At 50.0% G+C, this 19,915-nt stretch overlaps 1 long non-coding RNA gene across 1 annotated transcript; it reads left to right on the plus strand.

The window, feature by feature from the left end:
- The first annotated feature begins 10,888 nt into the window (after positions 1-10,888).
- LOC147662142 (uncharacterized) lies at positions 10,889-13,732 on the plus strand. Its single transcript, XR_015305967.1, has 2 exons — positions 10,889-13,463; positions 13,560-13,732. It is a non-coding gene; the product is annotated as an uncharacterized LOC147662142 (long non-coding RNA).
- The last annotated feature ends 6,183 nt before the right edge of the window (positions 13,733-19,915 follow it).

Raw genomic sequence — 19,915 nt, forward strand, 5'->3', positions numbered from 1 at the left:
GTCCCCCCACCTTATGCCAGGCGGTGTAAATTACCTCCCGCCCTGTGAAATATAGAATGTTGAATGCAATGTAAAGCATCTATACGCTCACGGGCCCGGGATCGGTTCGTCATCTCCAGAGGAGTCGCTATGTGTCGCCTGAGATAACCAGTACACCTGTAGGGGGGACCAAAAATCACTGGGCGTACACCGGGCAGGCAACAGTTCTGCATAAACGCCATGTTGGTCTGGCAGTATGTGAGGTCGTCCAGCCATTCCTTAAATTTTGGTGCTCTCCCTCTCCCCCATCTGCAAGCTATTCTCCGCTTCGCAAGGAGTAGCGCAATGTCGACAAATTTGCGATCTGACTTGGGCACGAGTTTGGTATACCCCAGCAGCATCACTATCGGCTCCATGGGTAGAGGGCCAGCGATCATTATTTGGAGCGCTACATGCACCTGCGCCCAGTACAATTGTATGGCTCCACATTCCCAGGCCAGATGGAGGAAATCCGCGCCAACCGCCCGGCATCTAGCGCACCTATCGTCCTCCGAGAGGTGAAACCGCAGTTTCCTGACCGGGGTATAATAGTATCGTTGCACAAACTTATAGTGAATAATTTTCAACCTACAGCTGGAGGAGACTCTAGCCGTGACCGAGCAGCAATAATTCCACTGCTCGTCCGTAAGTGCAGCATTCAGTTCAGAGTCCCAGTTAGTCCGAGCTCTCGGCAGAACCATTGGACGCTGCCCACGTATGGCGGCATACAGTTTGGACACCAAGTGCTTGCCATCCGACACGAGCATAACATGCAATGGCAATACCGTCCCCGGTTCCTCCGGGAAGCTGGGGAGAATGTCTCGCATACCCTGCCGGAGTCTAATGTAGTAAAACACCTCCATGGGCGTCGGGGGTGTAGTCCGGAATATCTGTTCTTTGGTACGGAACATCCCATCTTGGAATAAGTCACCCCATGTGTTAAGGTGTACGCGATTGCACATGGACCGAAATCCGTTTTCCGTTAGGAGTGAAAGCTTCGGGTGGTATGCTAGGGTCATTGCTGGGGAGTAAAGCATGGGAGCGGTCAGCAGTTTAGTTACTCTACGCCAAGCATCAATAGTACAGGTAACTGTGGTGGCAGGCGTTTCAACATCCCCCAGCAGTCCCATCAGCATGCCCCTAAGCGGGAGCGGGTGTACGATCCAGTCCTCGGCCGCGATCTGTGGCATGAAGGGAGCGGGATGAACCCAGTGATAAGAATGCTGAGCCTGAGCACTAAGGTAGTATATTTCCATGTCAGGCACATCGAATCCTCCCCTATCATATGGTTGCGTCAAGACCCTCCAGCTGAGGCGTGGTTGCTTACCACCCCAGAAAAGGCGAAGCAGCTCAGATCGAAGCCGTTAGAAAAAATAGGCCCCCGGATAGTAGGGAATGTTTTGGAATAGATATAAGAACCGTGGGAGGACGACCATCTTGATCAGGGAGGCTCTTCCTGCCATCGAGAGCGGCAGGGCCCGCCAGCGGGATACGTTATCAGCCAATTGCGAGATAGCCACCCCATAATTTGACCGGATAGTGTCGTCTTTATTGAGCGATACTTCTATGCCCAAGTACCTTAAGTCAGAGCTGCACCATTCCAGGGGGTAATCCAACTGAAAACGGGCAACTGATGCCGTGAGGGGGAAGAATTGCGACTTCTTCCAGTTAATGTGTACCCCGGATATGCCGCCGAACGCCACGAATTCCCTCAGGAGCGGGTTAAGGTGATCTTGTGGGTGACGCACATACAGAGTGACGTCATCTGCATAGAGAGAAATACTAATCTGACGCTGATGACAGTTAAAGGCACTAGCTTTGTGCAGCTGACGAATTCGACAAGCCAACGGTTCTATTGCCAGGGCAAAAAGCAGGGGTGACAGAGGGCAACCCTGTCTAGTCCCTCTCGTGATCGGCATCTGTGCCGAAAGCACCCCATTGACAACGACCCTAGCAACCGGTGAGGTGTAGAGCAATTTTACCCAGGCTATAAACAGTCGGGGGAATCCCATTCGGCCCAGAATAGCCAGTAGATAACCCCACTCCATCGAATCGAACGCCTTCGTGGCGTCCAGAAACACAGCAGCGATCAGCAGGTCGGGCGAAATGGTGGGTATTAGGGAGAACAGCGTACGTAAGTTATGGGAAGTAGCTCTCCCCGGGACAAAGCCAGATTGGTCCGGCAGCACCAGAGTATTCATAAGTAGGGACAGCCTAGTCGCTAGCACTTTTGCGAGGATCTTCGCGTCGCAGTTTAGCAGCGACAGGGGTCTATAGGCATCAGTGTCTTTCGGATCCTTCCCCGGCTTCAAGAGCGATGTGATCGCTACCTCCCTCATGGAGCCCGGCAGTATCCCGACCTCAAGCGAGTCTTCAAAGACTTCCTTCAGTACCAGCGCCATGATGTCGATATAGCACTTATAGAATTCGGCCGGTAGACCGTCCAGCCCCGCCGCCTTGCCATTGCTAAGGGACATGATTGCCTCTCTGATCTCGTCCAGTTCGAACGGGCATCCCAAGAACGCCCTGTCGCTATCGCTTAGCCAGCAGAGTGCGATGTCGTCCAGGAAATTACCGAACTCCACCTCGCCTACCTGCTGCGTGGAGTATAGCCGCTTATAGTGTTGTAGGAAGGTATTTTGAATTCCAATGGAATCCTGGTGCGTCCCACCCTCCCCATCAGAGATTTCCAGGATATGGGTAGCGAAGCGCTGGTGCCTCGTGAGCGCCGCAAGCACCTTTCCCGGGCGGTCCCCCTCACAATAGCGCCGAGCCGTCCAGTACTTGCCCCGGAATTTCATTTCCCTGGCTGCCTCTTCCTCATAAGCCGACAATTTAGTCCTGAATTTCCCCGATAGGTCAGGGCAGGGGTTTCCAACCATCTCCGCCTCCAGCGCCTTAAGTTCCGCCTCAAGTTTAGTTAATGTGCGCACTATGTCCCTCAGTATTCCGCAGCTTTTAGAGATCGTGATCCCCCTCACTGTCACCTTAAAGGCTTCCCAGATTGTCTCGACCTTGTCGACTGATCCCTTGTTCCTAGGGAAGAAGGCCTCAATCTCCTCGCCCAGTTCGTGTCGAAAGACAGGGTCCAGCAAGGCCGAAGGAAAGAGCCGCCATGGCGGTCTCACCCTAGCATACCCCGGCATCTTCAAGACTGACAGCACAGGACAATGGTCCGAGTAGGTGCGGGGCAGATGGTTCACCCGAACAACCCCCCCAGCTAGGCCTCGTGAGATAAAGCAGTAGTCGATCCGTGCCCATGAGCGTGCGTGTGCCGTGAAATGGGTACCTTCCCTAACCGCCGGGTGTGTGTGCCTCCAGCAATCCACTAGGCCAGCCTCTGTTACTATGCCCTGGAGTGTATCTCTGGCGTTCGTATTGTATTGTACACCACCGTCCGATCTATCCGCCACAGGATATAACGATAAATTGAAGTCCCCCCCCCAGACAATGTGCGTGACTTCAGTTTCCAACACATGACCCCACAGCGACAAAAAGAAACCAGGAGTATCAACATTAGGCGCGTAACAATTCACAAGCATTATTACATCAGTGCCCAACCTCCCCCAAAGGATGACGTATCTCCCTTCCTTATCCGCCTTCACCCCCAACTTTTGAAACGGAAGTTGCTTATTGATTAAAATAACAGTCCCTCTAGAGTACGTGGAATAGGAAGAAAACTCTCTCACACTCGCCCATCTGCTCGCAAACTTGGGGACACTATTTGGGCTAAGGTGGGTTTCTTGGAGCATCGCTATCTGCACATGGTGCCTATCTAAATATGCAATCACATTTCTGCATTTTCGGGGGTTATTAAGGCTGCGGACATTCCAGGACATTATAGAGACAGTAGTCAAAGCATCATCACCCATGTTTGTTTCTGTATCCCAGAAAGAAGCCTTTGGTCAATGCACCAGCCCTCAGTCGAAATGTACCAAGTGCCAATCTGTCCGCTGTCCAGAACATTCTCACCATACGACCAGTCGTGCTGTCATATACCCAAACTCCAGTACCTGCACACATGCCATGAGCGCCAACCGCAACAACATTGCCACTTTCAACAACTCGCAACCCAACAGCCAAACCCCTCCCCTCCCTCCATGCACACTCTTCCAACCCCCGCTCTCCCGCTCCACCCCCCACCCACTGAAGCATCCCAAACTTGCCAGTACCATATCCCCCCCCCCCCACCCCGTGCCCAACAATCAAGAACAGTAGAAAAACCATGTGGGGAATCCCCTCCTAGTGACACTAGAGGAATGCACCCGAACACCCCACCACTCTCCTCTCGACCCGCATGCGCCATACGGAGAAGACAGAGAAGGTGGGGTGGTGCCTGGCATGTATTATCCCTGTAGGCTAAAACCCAAAAACCAAGTCAGCGTCTCACATCACCACCCTCCATTCAAGAGAAGGTACCAAAGAGTTCAGGAGGACTGTCCAAGGAGCAACCGTTGCTCATTCCAGGTCCTGCTCCGCCATCGGATTGCCCCGTCCAAGATCAACTCCAGCATAGGGGCAAAGTATATGAATGCAGATGGTACCCAACAGTAGTCCACAATGCATCAAATCAGTCATCAATGGCTCTGCAGGCAGGTTCGGATCTCCCCGTCGGGAGCAGGCAACAAAAATCCAAGTCCAGCCGTTGTTCCATCATATGGAGTCAATAAGCAAATGTTCACGAGGGCACTATCAAGAATCTTCGTGCTCGGCAGGGTGTACGTCCGCCTCATCCTCTCCCTCATTCCGCCTGTCCCTCCTGGCAGTGCGAAGCCTCCGAACATAGTCCTCAGCCTGCTGCGGGTTTGTAAAAAAATGTTGTTTGCCCTGATGGGTCACCCTGAGACGTGCCGGGTACAGGAGCGCGTAGTCCACTTGCATGTCCCTCAGCTTCTTCTTCACGTCTAAGAATTTCCTCCGTTGGTCCTGCACCATGGGCGTAAAGTCCGGGTACAAGGAGAACTGCACGCCGTTGCAAGTCAGGTTCCGGTTCGTACGGGCTGCGCGTAGTGCCGTGTCACGGTCACGGTAGTTAAGCAGCCGGGCGATGATGGGCCTCGGCTGCGCCCCTGGCTTGGGAACCGGACCCAAGGAGCGATGCGCCCGCTCGACAATAAATTGACCGGAGAAGGCCTCCTTGCCCACTGCCGTGATGAGGATGCGCTCTATATAGTCCTCCATGCGCCCAGTGTTGGTGGACTCCGGAACCCCAGTGACGCGGAGGTTATTGCGTCTGCTCCTCGCCTCCAACTCCTCGTTCTTCGCCGCTATCATTCTCAGGACATTGTCCATTCTAGTGAGGCGCGCATCGTGGGTAGTGGCCGTGTCCTCAGATGTAGAGATGCGACGTTCCGCTTCCGTCAAGCGCTCCTCGTGGACCTCTAGCTTCTGCGCAACCCCATCCATTCTGGATGATAAGCGGTCAACCTTGTCCACTATCGTGGCGAAGCCCTGCCTCATCTCCTCCATCATCAGTCTCAGCTCCGGGGTCAAGGGAGTAGAGGGGAGGTCAGTGCCTGACGGTCCCGGGGCACCACTGGCCCCCGCCATGCTGCGCAGTGGTTTTTTGGCGGCCGCAGGTTCGAAAGAGAGCTTGGGCTGCTTATTGTCATTCTTGCCCATCGCGCCACTGCTGTGAGCACCCCCTGGGTCCGGCGAGTGGTGCTAGTGTCCGTGTCCACTGTTCCCAGAGAATCCCGCGCGTCCTGATGGCCCCCCGCGCAGCGGCCCCGGCTGTGGCGGTATCGCCTCCTCGAGGATGCAGGCCAGCAGTATCCCAGTTGATCACTCACTCCTCAGGGCCCCCGCTCAGGCGAGTCAGCTGCGGGCAAAGTGGTGAGGCGCTGTGACTAGCTACGTAGTTCAGAGCCCAGGGAATGGCAGCGGAGGGTGGTGGTAGGTTGCAGGGCGTGGGGGAAGGTCAGCACGCCAAACGCGGGAAACAGGAGCCGTAAGCCGGCCAATTCCTATGTCCGGGAGGCCCCCGTCGCTCCGAGGGTCCCCCCTCCCAGATGCAGCAAGGTCGCAGCAGGATTTCGGGGCAGCTGCGGGATTATGGGGCGCAGGGCCGGGGAGATGACCGATCCCCTCGGCAGGCCCAGGCGAGCGCCGCGACGAGCACTCGGTACCCCGGCGGCCCACCGGCGTAGTGCACAATGTCCCAGCACGCCTCAGTGGCCCCAGAGGGTGGGAGACTCACCTCCGCCGCCACCCGACAGGCCCCCAGCAGGTCTCTCCTCAAGCGATTCGGGCCCCGCAGCTCCGAGGCCTAGCCACCTCGTGGGAAGCCGCGGCCTCGCGTGGTCCGGCGTCCAGGCGCCTCGGCAGCTCTCCACAGCAGCGCTCTCCGGTCAAGACAAACAGCCGCGTATGTCAGGCATCCGACCTCGGATTTCTTCCAAAATCGGGCAGGACCTGTGGAGTAGGTAGGTCCACCAGCCCTGCGATTTCTGGGCGCCTACCCACAGGTTAACAGGATGTATGCAGGATGTGTCTGGCCAGGCAGCCAGAGCCTCACTAAAGTGCGGCCATTAGCTAGTGCGCCCTCTAGCGCCTCCCAACTGAATCCCTTCTTGTCTGAGCCAGGAGAGGTAGTCCCTCCCTATTCATTCGAGAAAGTTTCCAGTGACCTCTGAGCTAGCTGTCGCAAACCTAAATTAAGTTTAACATAGTCAGTAGAGACCTAGTTGACCTCAGTCCTACGTCTACACTGCTGTTTATGTTATTCCAATGCGCAGAGCCTATTGGGAAAATAGGAACTACACTACATCCTCACTGAGGTCCTTAAACCGCAGGCAAGCTCTTCGGAGCCTTTGTTGCCGTTTAATGAGGCCTTGTCTGACGTTCTTCAGGGCACCTGGCCCAGGCCTGCTACAGGTCCCCCTGTAGATAGGAACGTGGCCAGACGCCAACGCCCGGGGCCGGGAGACCCTTGCTTCCTGTCTACCCACCCCACCCCCGAGAACCTGGTCATCCAGGCCTCCAACTCCCAGATCGCATTCCCGACAGCTCCCCTTGATCGGGAATCCAAAAGGTACGAACAATATGGTAAGAAGATGTTCTCCTCACTGAGTTTGGGGTTGCGGTCAGTTAACACTGCGTGTCTTTTGGGTCGTTATACCCACTCTCTGTGGGACATTGTCGCGGACGTGCTGCCACAATGTCCAGACTAAACTCGCCCAAGCCCTTGCGGAGGGTCGAGATGCGGCACGGTATTCCATCCGATGTGGGCTAGATACTACGGACTCGCTAGGCAGAGCCATGGCAACGACGGTGGCGATTCATCACCACGCCTGGCTGATGTCCGCCAACTTTTCGGCTGATGTTCAAAATACCCTCATTGACATGCCGTTTGATGGGCGTCGCCTTTTTGGCGACAAGGCAGACAGTGCGCTTGAGCGCTTTAAGGACTCCAGGGCTACGGCCAAGTCCTTGGGCCTGCCGGCCTCGCGCCAGCCATCTGCTGCCTTTCGCTACTTTCATGGCCAAGGAAGGGACAATCCCACACGTCCTGCCAGCCACGGGCCTCAGACTAACATCCAGCGCGGTGGCGTATGTGGTAACCGCCGTGTCGGTGCCCGGGGACAACGGCGAGGCCAGTCCACATCCACCCCCGCAGCATCCGCCTCAAAGCCTTCCTAGTCCGAGCTTTCAGACCCACCAAACGGCAGTGGGGGGAGGGTTCTCCATCACCTCCTTCACTGGCGCAACATCACTTCGGACAGGTGGGTGCTGCAAATCGTCCAAAGGGGCTTCTCCCTCCCCTTCGAGGCGGCCCCTCCAGCCATGCCACCGCAGTACCACCGCGTGTCGGGGGATCACTTGAATCTTCTGTGAGAGGAAGTTACAGCCCTCTTGGCCAAGGGGGCCATCGAGCACGTACCTGGGCCAGAAGTAGGGTGTGGTTGTTACTCCCACTACTTTCTGGTTCCCAAGAAGGGCAAAGGGGGCCTACGCCATATCTTGGACCTGCAGAACGTCAACGGCTTCCACCGGAAGGAGAAGTTTAAGATGCTGACTTTGGCTCAGGTCTTAGCTGCCCTGGACCTGGGAGACAGGATGGTAGCGTTGAATTTGCAGGACGCTTATTTTCACATCCACGTCCTGCCGGCCCACCGGCGCTACCTGCGGTTTACGGTAGACCACAAGCACTTTCAGTTTACCGTGCTCCCCTTCAGCCTTACCAGTGTCCCACGGGTGTTCACAAAAGTGATGGCGGTGGTCGCAGCTCATCTGCGCAGGTTAGGGGTTTCAGTCTTCCCCTACCTCGACGACTGGTTGTTGAAGGCGGGCTCGCCCCAGACAGTCATCAGCCACCTACAGACTACAGCCGACCTCCTGCACCTGCTGGGGTTCTCCATCAATGTGCCAAAGTCACACCTGTGTCCCTCTCAGAAGCTCCTCTTCATCAGAGCGGTTCTAGACACGGCGCAGTTTCGAGTTTATCCTCCCGAACAGCGGGCTCGGGATATACAGGCTCTGATTCTGATCTTTCAGCCGTTATCCCGAGTCTCGGTCAGGTTGACGCTGCGGCTTCTGGGGCTGATGGCCTCCTGCATCCTTCTGGTGCATCACACCAGGTGGCGGATGTGGGCTCTTCAGTGGGACCTGAAGTTTCAGTGGGCCCAGCATCAAGGCAACTTGTCCCACCATGTCTTGATCTAGGAGGGCTCTGCAAGACAGTTGCAGTGGTGGCTCATGGACCGCAATTGGGTCAGTGGCAGATCCCTCTCCCTACCCCAACTGGAGCACGTAGTTGTGACGGACGCGTCCCTCCAGGGCTGGGGAGGCCACATGGGAGAGGCGGAGATCAGAGGCCTCTGGTCTCCGGCGGAGTCCCGGCTCCACATCAACCTTCTGGAGCTGCGTGTGATCCGGCTTGCACTGAAGGCATTCTCCACTCTGTCCGGGGGAGTGTAGTGCAGGTGTTCACAGACAACACCACTGCCATGTGGTACTGCAACAAACAGGGCGGGGTGGGGTCGTGGACCCTATGCCAGGAGGCTCTGCGCCTCTGGCAGTGGCTGGAACATCAGGGCGTGACCCTGGTGGTTCAACACCTGGCAGGTTCCCTGAACGCCAGGGCGGACGAACTCAGCCGTCGGTGCATGATGGATCACGAATGGCGTCTGAACTCGAACGTGGCGCAAGGCCTCTTTCAGCAGTGGGGAGAGCCTTGGTTAGATCTTTTCGCAACAGAAGAGAACGCGCAATGTCATCGATTCTGCGCGTTGGAATTTCCAAGGCGGCACTCACTCGGAGACGCTTTTCATCGCGAGTGGAGCTGCGGTCTGTTGTACGCCTTTCCGCGTATACCACTTCTGCCCAGAGTGCTGAAGAAGATCAGGCTTGACCGGGTCCAAGTCATCCTTGTGGCTCCGGACTGGGCACGAAGATACTGGTATCCCGAGCTACTCAGCATGTCTGTCGATCCCCCGATTCGTCTGCCTCTTCAGGAGGACCTTCTGTCGCAGCAGCAGGGGACTGCCCTCCACCCGAACCTGTCCAGTCTCCACTTACATGCGTGGAGATTGAGCGGCGGCAGTTGAGGCCATTTGACTTGCCTTCTGAAGTATGTAATGTGATACTGGCAGCCAGGCGTCCCTCCACAAAATCGGTATACGCCTGCAGGTGGAACAAATTTGTGGCATGGTGCACAGCAAAGGCTGTGGATCCTCTTTCTGCCCCTCTTTCAGAGGTTCTCCTCTTTCTTCTTTCTCTTGCCCAGCAGGGCTCTGCGCACTCTGAAGGGCTACCTCTTCCATTTCCGCCTTCTTAAGGCTCCCTGATCAGCCCTCTTTGTTCAAGTCCCCAGTTGTAAATAGGTTTTTGAAGGGCATCACTCATATGTTCCCTCCTGTTCCTTTCGTAATGCCTCAGTGGGACTTGAACCTTGCTCTGACATATCTGATGTGCGCTCCCTTCGAGCCAGCCATAACTGTCCTCTTCGTCTCCTTACTCTTAAGACTGCATTCCTGGTTGCCATCACCTCTGCCAGGAGAGTGAGTGAGCTCCAGGCTCTTTCTTCTAAACCTCCTTTCCTTGTTGTCCATCCTGACAAAGTTGTGTTGCGGACGTGACCCTCTTTCCTGCCCAAGGTAGTCACAGCCTTCCACATCGGGCAGTCCATCACCTTGCCCACCTTCTTTCCGCCTCCGCAGCCCTCGAAAGAGGAAGAGAGGCTCCACCGTCTGGACCCAAAACGTGGGCTCTCATTGTATTTGGATCGCACATGCCAGTTCCGGGTGGATGACTGTAATGGCTGGATTTTCTGTTTAGATGGGATCAGCCCCCAGGGGCCCCTATGACCCAGCCAAAACGTACTCACCTTCCGTCCTCAGGACCACCTATCCAGGCACCTGGTACCTACCTGAGAATAGGGAACTCGCAATATACAAGCTCATATTATTAAGAACACCACTAAATCTATAGGGATACTAAGAATACTCACTGATTACTAGGGATATCCATACCCTACACTACACTTATTCACATCAGTTGGTCTCGCGGCCACCCTGACCCAGACCGTTCTACCCTAGGGCAGATCTGACACACAATCCGGCGTGTCTACACACGGGCCTGCAGAACCCAATGCTCCCTTTTCCAGCGTTCGCGATCCTGCGAAACATAAACGCCAGTATCCCCCCTGACGCTCTCACTTAGTCTTTTACCACAATCCGGTGGCTTTAGACACTGGTTTGACCCTCCAGTGCTCTCATTAACGCCGCATGTCAAACGACGACCACATTCCTATGAACACCTATACATATATATATATATTGGGATATTATCTCAGCTGTCTACTCGGGATGAAACTACAATGATGACTTTGGATATGGTTTCAGATTATTATGTATTACCTGCTCTTGGCATCAAAGGTCCACTCACTCCCTATTTATGTGATCACCACTCACCTGATTGGGATTACTCATCCATTCATGCGCCTAGCAAACACCTAGAAGTGCCATTTACCTTTAGTGAACAAGAATAGGGACTACACGCCAGTTAGTTATAAACTGGGGACATTTATTACAGTAATATAAACATTTATGCAAATCTAACAAAGGCTATAGGTAGAACACACCGCTTGAAAGAGAAGGATTACACATAACAGGAACACTCCGCTGAAAGGGAAAAGATTAAGTGTAGCTAATGTGATGAAAACAATATCACCTGATTAGTGTGAAGTCTTGTTCTAGCTGTCATCTGGGTTCCTCTCTCGTCTGTGCCTTGGCTCATCTCATGCTCTCTCTCCTCTCCTGCACTCTTGGGTACACCTCTGCGCTGATCGCTCTGTCTCTGGACTCCTCTCCCCCGCTCTGACTGTCTCTCCACTTTGCGTCTTCACTCTTTAATGGTTCCTGCCGCTCTGATCACCGTTCATTCTACTATCTTAGTCGCTCTTTCTCTGCGCCAATGTCCAATCCCATCTGCTCCCATAGGTTAATCCACGAGCTCTCCTCTATCTCTTCTAAAAGGCATTACTTCAGACTCCAGCTATTCACACTTCCTCCTGATAAACAACTGCTTCTGACTGCTTCCTTCAGTTCCAGCTCACTATTCAACTCAGCTCTTCTCCAGATTGAACCCTCTCTCTCTCTCTGCCAACTCCACTCCACTGCTCTCCTCTCTGCTGGACTCTCTCCTCGACTGACTCCTCGACTCCCCTCTGCTTGACTGACTGACTCCGCCTCTGCACTTCACAAATATAGAATGCTGTTTCCTCATGGAAAGTTCCATCCATCAGCCCTCCGCTTACCAGGTCTCTGCATCACCTCGCATCAAGGACACACACCAGCCGGCCGGCCTTTTGTTGTGTCTTCTACACAGAGAATAATACAGCCTACCGATAAGGGCTGGCCCAGACCGGTTCTCTCCAAGTGGAAAACAGCCTTAACTATAAACTTCGCCTTTGCCCTGAAAAGCCTCCCTGCTTCCATCAAGATGGAGTCTCTCTAGCTTTAGGCCTGAAAGGGGTGAAATGCTCCTTAGCTCTGTCAGAATACCTACATAAACCATACCAATATGTCTAATATGTCAAAGCCAATAGGCAATAGACAGGTTAAAGTCAAGAATAAAGGCATATTAAGCAGCTATCCTCTTCTAGGTCTGGAAAAAGGGCTTAAAATGGCCAACACAGGCTAAGAATACCTATACTAGATGCGAGCAGGATTAATGATCTATATCACTGCTAAATAAAGCCAAAAACCCTGCCATTACACTCCACCCTTAGATCCTTATCATGCGAGCATCTATATAAACAATAATATCCAAACAAACAAACATCAACACAATCTATCAACATAGGCTAAAAATACCTATCCTAGATGTGAGCAAGATTAAGATCTATATCACTGCTAAATATCCCTGCCATCCACCCTTAGATCCTTATCTTGCGAACATCTAACAAACAATAACATCTAAATAAACAAACATCAACACAATCTATCAACAAATCAAAACCTAAAAAACTCCCTAAAAACAATGACAACTTAAGGAAATTCCACCTGAAACTCAATTGTAGGGAATAGAAACCTAAAAACAAATCAAAGCACCCTTGACTCGAATGCTGAAACATATCTGAGATTGGATCTGATAACAACAGAAACTAACCAAAGCATCCTCAAACTAAATGTTCCTCAACTTCTAATGATAACTGGTGAAATCTAGTGATGTAGGGACTTATGTGTTGAATGAAAACAGCAAGGGGCCTAAATGGGCCTACTTCGGACAACTTAAGGCTAAATAAGGCCTACCTACAGTTGTGAACTTAAAAACTAAATGTGTTTCAACTTCTAATGAGAGAACAAGAAAGGGCCTAAATGAGCCTTACATACTATAGGCAACTTAAGCTAATGATGACTCATGAAACTATTGGTGTAGGTGCTAATATGTGAGATGAAAATAACAATAGGCCTAAATGAGGCCTACCTGCTGACATTAGTCAATTTAAGGTGAAATCTGAGAAATAAACATGACAAACTGTTGCAAGGTCTGGATAAACATTAACACATAATCATACTAAAAGACACACCACCCAGAACCATCTAAATTTTAAGGTAACCACCCTCTGATCAATCAAGGTGAAAATGCAAGAACAATAAAGAAAACTACAACCCCAGTCTACAAGATAACTAGTGTAACATCAAGCTTAAATCACACAGTGGAGCACATGTGTGCGCCATCATTGAAAAAAGTCCTTCATTTGGAAAAACTATAATAGGTGACATATTTTTTTTTAAAAGTGGGGCCTGCTTGTACAAGGGATTATGAATCAAGTGCTTTTACAATCCTGTAACAAATAAAACATGTTTGGGTTTCATTTCTTTTCAAAAGTGGGGCCTGCTTGTACAAGGGATTATGAATCAAGTCCTTTTACAATCCTGTAACAAATAAAATATGTTTGGGTTTCATTTCTTTTCAAAAGTGGGGCCTGCTTGTCCAAGGTATTATTCAATGTCCAAATTCTTTTATAATACTGTTACAAATAAAACATTTTTTTTTTTTTCTCGTTCTTTAAAAGTGGGGCCTGCTTGTCCAAGGGATTATTTAATGTCCAAATTCTTCAGTGTAGGCCACCACCCTGCATCCTCGGTACTTCCTCCAATGCGGCCATCCATCACCCGGTCTGGTCTGGTCTGGTCTGGTCTGGTTCCATCATCCAAAACAATAAACTAAAATAATAACATGAAAATAAAAAGCTAAAACAAATAAAGGGAGTGGGCAGATGCACGCACGCACCCCAACTGCAGCAATCCTAGAAACCAGAGAAAAAGTATCATTATTCTTGTAAAATAAAATTTTCCATTTAAAAAACACCCCGGGTGCCTTTCATTATTGAAAAGAAAATATCCTAATTAATTAAAAACATTCAAAATTTAACTTTTAGTAACATTGAGTGGGGCCTAACATACCCTAATCCTAACTAAGCCAGTCCCACCCTTCTGGGCAAGAGTCATGCTACAGTGTGAAAAAAAATTGAAATACTGCCAAATGATGACAGCATCAGCAGGGCACTGCAAGCCTCCCAATTTCCATGGTCAGAGAAGCCCAGGCCACCCCGCCCTTAAATAAACAAGCCGTGCGCGGAAGAAAATTGGATTGTAGCCCATCATAACACACTGGGACGTGATCGAAACTTGCAGAATGAAAAAAAAGTTCGTCTGCGCAGACCAGCTGGGCTGCCAAGGTCAAAAAACAAATTCCTTTTGCCTGTTCTCATGGCCTGATTCTCAAACTAACGGAGGCGAATATTAATTAAAAAAAAAACAATTCTGTTACAGTGTATTGCCAATTAAAAAAGATCCAATTTTTTATAAAAAGACGTTTGTCCAACTAATTAAACTAAAGGCAAGACATTTAAAGGGGAAACTACCTTTGGCATACAATATTATACATGTTGCATTTGAGAAACGAATTAACATGGTCCATTTGTCAAAGAGAAATAATTTGTAAAACAACATATACATTTCAACATTGTATTTAAGTTCACATTTATAAAAACATACATTTTCATTTTACATTTGGGAAAATAATAATGTAACGTTTTAACTTTTTTCATTTAAAAGCACATGGTTGCCTCACACTAATTAAAAGCACATGTTACCACGCACTGTCGGGCAAGATTTATTATTCTAAATCTATTATTATTGCAACCATCACATTCCTGTCTAGATGGAAACCCCTCACAGAAATAATTAATGAAAACAGCCCGTAGCATGCATTCTAACGGGCCATCTTTTTAACATTTCACTCATTTTAAAAGAACACAGCTTTCTCCGTAAGGTTGATTTATAACCACATCAATTCCAAGATGAACCCACACAAATTCGTAGACGCATTTCAAAAGGAATGTGAAATGAACAGAACCCTTCTCAAAACACAAGATGTTACCTTTCCGTCAAGAAACTGACAAAGCACGTAGGCTGACCAAGGAACCAAAAAAAAAAAGTCAAAATCAAACCATCAAAAAACCATAAAATAATTCACTGACTTTTATAGTCAGGTCAGATAACCATGCATGTTGACAGCATGTAAAAAATAAAGACTGCCATCTCAACTCAAGATATTAACCCTTTGGCAGCTCAAATGGAAACATTTCCCAACGTCCATTTTTACATGGGAAAATCATTAGCACATTTCTTCACGTTTACAAATGACACGTACATATTTTCAAAAACGTTATCCCCAAGCACCCGAGAAAGAACCAGCTCTCTCCTGCCAAACGTAATGAGAACATGCCCTGTCCAAGCCATGACCACATGGCGCTATTTACAAGCCATATTTACAAGACAAACCTTTCACAAACAACATTTCCAAGGCGCAATGCACAAGGAACACAACTGATTAACATAAGAACATGCACCTCACAAACCACATTAAAATGGCGCTATTCAAAAACCATATTTACAAGACAAGCTTTTCACAAACAACATTTCCAAGGCGCAATGCACAAGGAACACAACTGATTAACATAAGAACATGCACCTCACAAACCACATTAAAATGGCGCCATTCAAAAGCCATATTTACAAGACAAGCTTTTCACAAACAATATATCCAAAGCACCATTCACAAGCAACACAACAGATCAACTTGAGAACATGCACCTCACAAGGCACATTAGAATGGCGCTATTTACAAGTCATATATACAAGGAGCTATATTCTAAAAACTCCACAGATCATATTAAAATGAACACATTTCACATTGCACAGCATAAGCAGATGCAGCAAGCAATTGAATGGGCAATTTAAAAGCACTTTTTACACACATTTATACAATTGGACCATCACAAAGATGTAACTGACTTCCTCATGTAATGTCATCCTTCAACTCTGACAGTTTAAACACCAAGATGAAAACCATTCCTTCCACCCTGAATAAACCAAATGCCATGATGTAATACAATCTCCTCACGCTGCAACTGTTCAAGCCCATAGGTCTAACAGGCTACATAAACTGCAACATTACGCCAGATGGAACTAGCGTTCAGGGCACTCCCTCAGAACACATGGGCAACTCTCTAAGCACATGGCCAGATCACACAGGATAGATAAACCGTTTGACTACGCCAGATGTTATGGCGTTCATGGCACTCCCACACAACACATGGGAGACAATCTAAACACATGGCCAGGCACACAGAGTTCGTAAGATGACGACTACGCCAAAATGTAATGGCTGGATTTTCTGTTTAGATGGGATCAGCCCCCAGGGGCCCCTATGACCCAGCCAAAACGTACTCACCTTCCGTCCTCAGGACCACCTATCCAGGCACCTGGTACCTACCTGAGGATAGGGAACTCGCAATATACAAGCTCATATTATTAAGAACACCACTAAATCTATAGGGATACTAAGAATACTCACTGATTACTAGGGATATCCATACCCTACACTACACTTATTCACATCAGTTGGTCTCGCGGCCACCCTGACCCAGACCGTTCTACCCTAGGGCAGATCTGACACACAATCCGGCGTGTCTACACACGGGCCTGCAGAACCCAATGCTCCCTTTTCCAGCGTTCGCGATCCTGCGAAACATAAACGCCAGTATCCCCCCTGACGCTCTCACTTAGTCTTTTACCACAATCCGGTGGCTTTAGACACTGGTTTGACCCTCCAGTGCTCTCATTAACGCCGCATGTCAAACGACGACCACATTCCTATGAACACCTATACATATATATATATATTGGGATATTATCTCAGCTGTCTACTCGGGATGAAACTACAATGATGACTTTGGATATGGTTTCAGATTATTATGTATTACCTGCTCTTGGCATCAAAGGTCCACTCACTCCCTATTTATGTGATCACCACTCACCTGATTGGGATTACTCATCCATTCATGCGCCTAGCAAACACCTAGAAGTGCCATTTACCTTTAGTGAACAAGAATAGGGACTACACGCCAGTTAGTTATAAACTGGGGACATTTATTACAGTAATATAAACATTTATGCAAATCTAACAAAGGCTATAGGTAGAACACACCGCTTGAAAGAGAAGGATTACACATAACAGGAACACTCCGCTGAAAGGGAAAAGATTAAGTGTAGCTAATGTGATGAAAACAATATCACCTGATTAGTGTGAAGTCTTGTTCTAGCTGTCATCTGGGTTCCTCTCTCGTCTGTGCCTTGGCTCATCTCATGCTCTCTCTCCTCTCCTGCACTCTTGGGTACACCTCTGCGCTGATCGCTCTGTCTCTGGACTCCTCTCCCCCGCTCTGACTGTCTCTCCACTTTGCGTCTTCACTCTTTAATGGTTCCTGCCGCTCTGATCACCGTTCATTCTACTATCTTAGTCGCTCTTTCTCTGCGCCAATGTCCAATCCCATCTGCTCCCATAGGTTAATCCACGAGCTCTCCTCTATCTCTTCTAAAAGGCATTACTTCAGACTCCAGCTATTCACACTTCCTCCTGATAAACAACTGCTTCTGACTGCTTCCTTCAGTTCCAGCTCACTATTCAACTCAGCTCTTCTCCAGATTGAACCCTCTCTCTCTCTCTGCCAACTCCACTCCACTGCTCTCCTCTCTGCTGGACTCTCTCCTCGACTGACTCCTCGACTCCCCTCTGCTTGACTGACTGACTCCGCCTCTGCACTTCACAAATATAGAATGCTGTTTCCTCATGGAAAGTTCCATCCATCAGCCCTCCGCTTACCAGGTCTCTGCATCACCTCGCATCAAGGACACACACCAGCCGGCCGGCCTTTTGTTGTGTCTTCTACACAGAGAATAATACAGCCTACCGATAAGGGCTGGCCCAGACCGGTTCTCTCCAAGTGGAAAACAGCCTTAACTATAAACTTCGCCTTTGCCCTGAAAAGCCTCCCTGCTTCCATCAAGATGGAGTCTCTCTAGCTTTAGGCCTGAAAGGGGTGAAATGCTCCTTAGCTCTGTCAGAATACCTACATAAACCATACCAATATGTCTAATATGTCAAAGCCAATAGGCAATAGACAGGTTAAAGTCAAGAATAAAGGCATATTAAGCAGCTATCCTCTTCTAGGTCTGGAAAAAGGGCTTAAAAGGGCCAACACAGGCTAAGAATACCTATACTAGATGCGAGCAGGATTAATGATCTATATCACTGCTAAATAAAGCCAAAAACCCTGCCATTACAATGACCAACTCTTTGTTGGTTACGTGGGCCCTAGGAAGGGTCGGGCGGTGCACAAGCGGACCATCTCTTGGTGAGTCGTGTTGTGCATCAAGGTATGCTACTCTTTGGCTAAAAAGGAGCCACCTGTTGGGCTGAGGGCCCATTCCACTCGGGCCACAGCAGCTACTACTGCCCTGGGTCGGGGATTCCCCTTGCAGGACATCTGTCAAGCAGCTACGTGGGCCTCGCTGCACGCGTTCGCAAGACACTACGGCCTGGACAGCCAAGTCTGGAGAGATGGCTTCTTTGGCTGTTCCGTTCTCCAGGACTTTCTGGTGTGATCATTGGTTCGCAGACCCACTGCGAGAAGTTGGCCTGGTATATGGTGTTCACTATTCTAGTGATCACCTTGCACCAGTCCAAACAACCCTTATGGTGATGGTTGTAAGTCAACCTTATAAACCAGCTGTCCTAATGGTAGCGTGGTAGTGGTAGTCTTAGGCTAAAAGACTCTAGAGGGCGTGTAAAGCCAGCTGCTTTACCATATGTAATCCCTTGAATACCAAATGAAAGGACACCACACAGGATATATATAAAATATATATGTATTTATTTATAACACACTCCACTAAGAAAGTGGCATAAGTACCACGTCACGAGAAAAGGAAAGGCCTAGGGCCAAGGAATAGCTGGGGCTACACTGTCACAACCATAGTTTAGAAGTAGGAGGCCCACTGGTGGCGCGTGCAGTGTCTTTACACACACGCGGGATTCAATGCAAAGTCAATGGGAACTTAGAAGTTAGATTTAGAAGGATTTAGGACACTTCCAGTTTGGCTAGGAGGAAACGACTAGAGACTTAGACACTTGGATAGTCAATACCCTCGGGAGCACCGAAGTACTTGCGTTACCTCACCCACGGAAGGCGGGTGCATAGGAGTGAAGATGTGTCGGGTTTCGTCGTTGAAGCCTATGGAGCCCTGAAGAAAGATGCTGATGGCGACCAGGAGGAAGATGTCCGGGTGGATCCAAGGGTGGATCGAGGATGAGGAGGACCTGAAAGCAGAGGGGACAGAGTCTGGGTCACTAGCCAGTGACCGGGTGGAACCAGGAAGGAACCAGATGACGTCGAGGAGCAATCAAGTGCTGTCTTGATGCTCGTCTTGGCAGCCACGTGGACGAGGAGGCGTCGACGACGACCAGGTGCTGGAGACGGGCTGTCCCACGAAGGATCTTGCAGATGGAGGGGTCGAAAAGCCTTGGCAAAGCCAACCCATGCAGGATACAACAAAGGCTCTGGTGCAGACCAGCAAGGTCTGGGGTGCTTCACCTTTGCAGGGAAGCAAGGGCCAGTCTGGAGCAACCAGACCAGCGATGTGGTTCAAAAGAATTGTCGTCACAGAGGCTACTAGCCAACGGGCCAGCAACCGGACAACGCGTTGAGCAGAACAAAAGCAGAAGGGCCCCATGCAGAACTTGTGGAGTGTGGGGGGCTGATCTTCGTCGCAGACGGAACTCGGGATCGGGGCTTCTCAATCCCCAGTGCACAGCTTCAAGGGTGCCTCAGGAGCTGCACAGGTAGCAAGTTGCAGGCTTTTCAAGATGTCCAGTCCCACGTGTCTCGTCGCCTCCACAGATCTCAGCTGTGCTGCAGTCGTGAAGAGATGGTCAGAGAGGTCTGGAAGTCTGGGTCTTGTCAGGCTCTGTGCAAGTTGTTGATTTGCTGGATGGTGCCTAGTTGCCCAGGGTGACCCGAACCGTATCAAGCAACGTAAGT

Source organism: Lissotriton vulgaris, unplaced genomic scaffold (genome assembly GCF_964263255.1).
Source record: "Lissotriton vulgaris unplaced genomic scaffold, aLisVul1.2 SCAFFOLD_9378, whole genome shotgun sequence".
Taxonomy (NCBI): Eukaryota; Metazoa; Chordata; class Amphibia; order Caudata; family Salamandridae; genus Lissotriton; species Lissotriton vulgaris.